Source organism: Myotis lucifugus, unplaced genomic scaffold (genome assembly GCF_000147115.1).
Source record: "Myotis lucifugus unplaced genomic scaffold, Myoluc2.0 scaffold_20, whole genome shotgun sequence".
NCBI classification, from domain to species: Eukaryota; Metazoa; Chordata; class Mammalia; order Chiroptera; family Vespertilionidae; genus Myotis; species Myotis lucifugus.
In genome coordinates this window covers 5,499,663-5,506,220 of record NW_005871068.1, presented here as the reverse complement: position 1 = coordinate 5,506,220, position 6,558 = coordinate 5,499,663, and the positions used below count along the sequence as shown (strand labels likewise).

Below are 6,558 nucleotides of genomic sequence, written 5' to 3'. Positions count from 1 at the left end.
TGCATCTTCTAATGGGAGAAACATCAAAGTGAGTTTGCAAAGAGTAAGAGTTGGGATAATGAACTGCACCTTCTAATGGGAGAAACATCAAAGTGAGTTTGCAAAGAGTAAGTATTCAGGAAGGGGAGCATAATTGAGTCTCTATTTTTAATCTGTTTATACAATACCAAATTAAAATTAAATGATGATCAACAGAAAAAAAATGGAAAAAAGGAAGCAAAAATGTTTTTTGTGTATATTTCAAAATTGTATCTTATAAAAGTTATATATTAGTTATAAAACAATACAAAATATTTACCAAAATGGATCATAAATGTGAGATTTTTTTTATGAATACTTTTGGAAGTACCTAGGGAGGGCAGTGTTAGCCAAAGTTAAGAAGAATGAAAAGCCCTTAATGCAGGCTTTGATCTCAATTATCTACAAGTTATTAATGATCAATGTGGAACCAACCAAATTTGTTAAGAATAAAATGCCATTTAGAATCGCTTTGAATATATACTATGTGTCTAAAGGATTATTTTCTTTTAATAGCTAAATCTTAACCTCTGAAAAAGATGAAAATAGAGTGGAAATGGTGACAGGTCCTTAATTCTGATAGAACTCTAAGGTACTCTCTAATTATAATTCCAATTGGCCTATTACAGTAGGAACAAAAATATTGATTTTATTCATGCAGCTCATTATCTCTCCCTTCTCTATTAATATGAATGACTGAAGTTTGCAGTTTTCCCAATTTCTCAAAACATATTCTGGACATGGAAGGAGGGTCAGTTCAGCCTTAGCATTCCTAAACTAGCCATGCTAAATCAAAACTCTATAGCTAAGGTGAAAAAGTGGGAATGATGGGGTATTTGTAATAGTCATTTAACTTTTGAAATATAAAAGCATTTTGGACTTTTCTTTATTTCCTACTATGCCACAGATAAATCTGTAGATGTTGGAAAATAAATACTTTCTTTAAGTCACACAGAGTCTCCAGTAAAAAGGAACCCCTCCCCCCACCGACACACACACATATACACTAGTTTCACATAGTGATCTTTCTGTTAGGCATTCTGTAGTATGTTGATGGCCAGTAAAATCTATAATAATAAAAGTGTAATATGCTAATTAGACCAGACAGCTAAACAACCTTCCAGACAACCTTCCAGACGTCCTTCTGGACGACCTTCTGGATGAAGCTGGAACTGCAAGGGTCGAGGCAAGCCGTCGTGGCTGTGAGGGCCGAGCCCCTTGCATGAATTTCATGCATCGGGCCTCTAGTATTTTTATAACATGAGGTGAACTTCCTCCTAGAAAAGTGGAGAGAAAAATATGATTATCAGGTGGATAAGAAGTCAGTCATAATAATAATAGATGCCATTTACTGACCACCATCCACAAAGGTCACAGAGCTAGAACATGCGAAATATAGGGTCTCTGGGCCTCCCAGGTGGGGACTCTGTGCCTGCACCCACCCGACCACTGCCCACATTCCCAGCGTGGTGGTGGTCCCGGGGCAGTCTGGGCAATCCATGGGCAGCAAGCAGTGAGGGTCACAATGACAGATGATGGCGAGTAGCAGCACAAGGACCTGGAGGCTCCGGAGTTCATCTACCCAAACTTATTTACAGTATTAGCAAAAAATGCTCCCAGCTTCACCATTACTATGACATCTACGTATTCTCCCAGCAAAATCTAGAAGATAATGATGTCTCAGGCATTTGAAATTCTTAGCATTACAAGCAGAAGAAAACCTTGGTATGGTGAGGATCTTTACTTTCGTGACAGCTGTGCAAGAAAATTAAATGATAGAGCGGATCAAATTTAAAAACCAGAAGCAAAAAGAAAGAAAAAGAGCACAAGAAACTGAAAAACAATTATTTTATGGCACTCCTGGTACAATTGGGAATTTCTTAAGTTGGAAAGCAAAGTCTGATGCAGAACTCTTAGAAATTTTTTAAAAAGTGAAAGTAGAAAAACAAGCAAGAAAAAATAAATGAAGCCCTACCCGGTTTGTTCAGGGGATAGAGCGTAGGCCTGTGGACTGAAGGGTCCCAGGTTCAATTCTGGCCAAGGGCACATGCCTGGTTGTAGGCTCGATCCCCAGTGGGGGGCATGCAGGAGGCAGCCGAACAATGATTCTCTCTCATCATTAATGTTTCTATTTATCTCTCCCTCTCCTTTCCTCTCTAAAATCAATAAAAATATATTAAAAAATAAAAAAGAAATTAAGTGGGAAACAGCTATTTGAAACGGATCATAATGTTGACACATCTGATACTCAGTTCTTAGAGGATGCTGGAAATACTGTGGAGGTAGATGAGTCTGTGTTCCAGGAAATGGATGACTTGGGGCTGGAAGATGATGGGGATGATTCAGAATACAATCCTGCTGACCCAGAAAGTGACGTGACTGATTAATGGACTATCCCCGCCTGCAGAGAGGCTGACTGCCACCGCAACTGTGGCGATGCTGGCAGACTGTTGATTTTCCTCTTTTTTTTTCTAAGAAAAAATAATTTTCAAAACAATATTCTTCTGACAGCTTTCATCATTGAACTTAATAAGCTGACCTTAAATTTTCAAATAAAAAAAAGAAAATGGGGCTACAATAGAATTAATAGTGTATTCAGTTGGTGTTACCCACAGTAATCAGAAATCTTTTAAAAAAATCCTTAAGCATGTAAAGATAATTTATATTGGAAGAATGGAACCTTTTCATTTGTTTAGAAATTTTGAATTCCTTTTTCATTGATATGATAGGTTTTGTGCATATTAAAAAGATTACTTTTTATCTCTTAAAATTTGAAGAAAATACAAAAGCACTTTTGCTTTTCCTATGTTTCAAACATCTTCTCTGGCCTTTCCCCTTTACCTTTGTTTTCTTTTTTAAAAAAATATATTTTATTGATTTTTTACAGAGAAGAAGGGAGAGGGATAAAGAGTTAGAAACATTGATCAGCTGCCTCCTGCACACCCCCTACTGGGGATGTGCTCGCAACCAAGGTACATGCCCTTGACCAGAATTGAACCTGGGACCCTTCAGTCCGCAGGCAGACACTCTATCCACTGAGCCAAACTGGTTAGGGTGCCCCTTTACCTTCTTACTTTAGAAAAACCAATGAATAAAATCCCCAGTGTAGTCAAGTATTCTCATTGCTTGACAAGAACATAACTAAACACTAGTTTTGAGATCTATAAGAGCACATAGGACAAACAGTGGATCAATAGGTAAATAATGTCTATATATTTGTTTTTTTACACTTATCCATTATTTCTGTATATATGAACACACATTCACATAGATAGACAGAGGAGATTTTTTCTTAATGTTTTTGCTGTATTATATTTTCTGTATGATTTATTTTAAAACTTTCTATTATTGGATATTTAATAAAAGAGTGAATTAATTTCTGACATCTGTATATTGCTTGATTATTTCTTCTTGGGACTGAAGACAAGAGAAGGCAGTCAAGGAAAGGGACATAGAATGAAGAAATGCAATTTGGTTCTGCCAAAGAACAATCATTGATTGTGATAGATGAGATTTTGTTTCTGTTTTTAATTGTACTAACTTCTGTCAAAGTAAACATTCGGGATCATCATTATGAGTATGAAAAGATGTAAACTTAACATTTTGAACTTGATCCTATCAAATTACAGAATATAAATGATATATTTCTGAAGGGAAAAATGGTAAAGTTAAAAGTTTCTCCCAAATATCTTAGCATCTATAATTCAGAACTTCCACAACTACAACATAATTCATTTTCTACAAACCCATAGCAAAAATAGCAAATCTTGTTCTGCATACTTACAGGCTTCCTATCTAAATAACATCAGTAGCAGTTCTACAGATGACCTCATTTTGAGAACTGACTTGAAATATTAAACTGTAGAAACTGCAAACAACTCCCAGCATCCCAAGTGATACATACAAGTGTGCGCTGAGTGGTTGAGTGGAAGGGGATATGACACACTGTTTTTGAATATGTCTACACCATTGCACAAATTATGACCTCTATCACTGCAGTGCTTCTGACTATTGGTTAAGGGAAAGCAATCATTCTGGCAGTTTAAATTCTGTAAATATAGAAATACTTTAACAACATGAAGTAGTTGCAAAAGTCATCAGTAACTTTAGACATTATGATGACAAATGTTTGGTTTGTTGATCATTTCTTTTCTTACTGTAAAATACAAGATACGACCATCAGAAGGTTTAGCTTTGTCAGAACCGCTGTGGGCTTTATAAAGGAATAAGAATTAGAAAAAAAAAAATATATATATATATATATAGTTTGTTTGTTTAATCCTCACCCAAGGATTTTTTTTATTTTTTTTTAAATATATTTTATTGATTTTTTACAGAGAGGAAGGGAGAGGGATAGAAAGTTAGAAACATCAATCAGCTGTCTCCTGCACACGCCCCACTGGGGATGTGCCCACAACCAAGGTACATGCCCTTGACCGGAATTGAATCTGGGACCCTTGAGTCCACAGGCTGATGCTCTATCCACTGAGCCAAACTGGTTAGGGCCTGAGGATATTTTTTTTTAAAATATATTTTATTGATTTTTTACAGAGGATATTTTTCAATTGATTTTTAGAGAGTGGAAGAGAGAGGGAAAGACAGAGAAATATCGATGTGAGAGAAGCACATGGATTGGTTGCCTCCTGCATGAGTCCTGACCAGGGCCTGGGCTGGGGAGGAGCCTGCAACCACAGTAGTGCCCTTGACCAGAATCAAACCTGGGACCCTTCTTCGGTCTGCAGGTCAATGCTCTATCCACTGAACCAAACCAGCTAGTGCTAGAACTTGATATTATGTAACTATTAGAGGCCCAGTGCACGAAATTCTTTCGGGGGGGGGCTCCCTCAGCCTAGCCTGCACCCTCTCAAAATCCGGGACCCCTCAGGGGATGTCCAACTGCCAGTTTAGGCCTGATTCCTTCAGTCGGACATCCGGCAGTCGGACATCCCTCTCACAATCTGGGACTGCTCGTTCCTAACTGCTCACCTGCCCGCTCGCTCCTTACTGCTCGGCTAGCCTCTCCTTAGCGCTGCTGTGGAGGCAGGAGAGGCTCCTACCACCGCAGCTGAGCTCACCAGCTGTGAGCCCTGCTTCTGGCTGAGCAGCTCTCCAGGTGTGGGAGCGCACTGACCACCAGGGGGCAGCTCCTGTGTTGAGTGTCTGCCCCTTGGTGGTCAGTGCGTGTCATAGCGACCAGTCATTCCAGTCATTCTGTCATAATGGTCACTTAGGCTTTTATGTATAGAGGTGGAACATCAAATAATTTCCCAAGTAATATGTAGACCCCTGAATGTTGATATGGCCCCCTCTCAAAAACTAATGTATAAAATGCATTAGGCTCATGGTTTCTTTGTTTTTTTAAAACCTGATAGATTCTTCACTCCTTTTCCATACAGAGCTTTCCAAATTCCAGGTTTGCCTCCAGAAATAACTATGGATGCATGGAATGTGGTGTCTGCATCCACTCAAATTGTGCTGTTTGTTTGTGGTTCAGTCATAAACATGAATGAAGGCAAATCTGAACTTGGTTGAAATCTACATTTGTAGCCAGAAATTAATGAATCTAGACTAGCCTCCTTTTATTTTACCCTAGCCCAAACTTCTAAAGCCTTTTTATTTCACTAGTTATCTACTTCATACAGCTAGTTTTTGTTTCCTAAAATTCTTGATAGGAACAGTCAAATCCATGGATGTGTCTATCCAGGTTGCTACTAGAAATAATAAGTATTGATAATTTTCCTAATATATATCAGCAAAAATAACCAAAGCTGTGAAAACAATACAGCTGTATTCAATTATATCAAGCAGGAAGTCTCATTGTTTTCATTCAGACTATATAAGTCATTTAATGATTGCTTGTATCCTTTTCCCAGCCATAAACATGATTCTGATTCTCTCTAGATTGAAATGCTCCTTGGGAAATTTCCTTCAGTGAGCCCCATCCAATCCCTTTTCAGAAACAATCAATTTCCTTTTCTTTTCTCCCTTTCCAAACATTTTTATGGACCAAAGTGACACAAGGATACATGACAAAGGGTTTTCTTGTTGCTGTCATAGCTCATGGAAGATGCAATCTTATGTATGTATGTAGTGTTGGGAATTGAGAGTCATTTAATGGTTTCTGGAGATAATCCCATTTGAATTTGTACAGGATGCTCTCCTAAATCGAGTTTTATATGGCTCGTGATTACTTTACAATGCCTTTTTATACTTTGTTTACCAAATATTTTTTACAACAGGTGTAACCTTTTTTTTTTTTCTAAATGCTTGCTACTTGAATTGTGGAACACTCACCAGGAGCATCAAAATTTCCTAAAATTTTTAGAAATGTAGACTCTCAGACCTTGCCCAGACTTACTGAAAATCTGTGTTTAAAAAAAAACACACCAAAAAAACAAAAAAAAACAAAACTCCTCAAGTGATTCATATAATATGCATATTAAAGTTTGAGAAACACTGTTCAAAAATATTTTCTAAAAGGAAAAACAAATTTTTATCTTACTTTGCCTTTGAAAATGGCCCTCAGCCCCTCACCCAGAC

The 6,558-nt window shown here is 37.6% G+C and overlaps 1 pseudogene; it reads left to right on the top strand.

Annotated features, from left to right (window-relative positions):
* The first annotated feature begins 1,543 nt into the window (after positions 1-1,543).
* Positions 1,544-2,405, top strand: LOC102420095 (annotated as a pseudogene).
* The last annotated feature ends 4,153 nt before the right edge of the window (positions 2,406-6,558 follow it).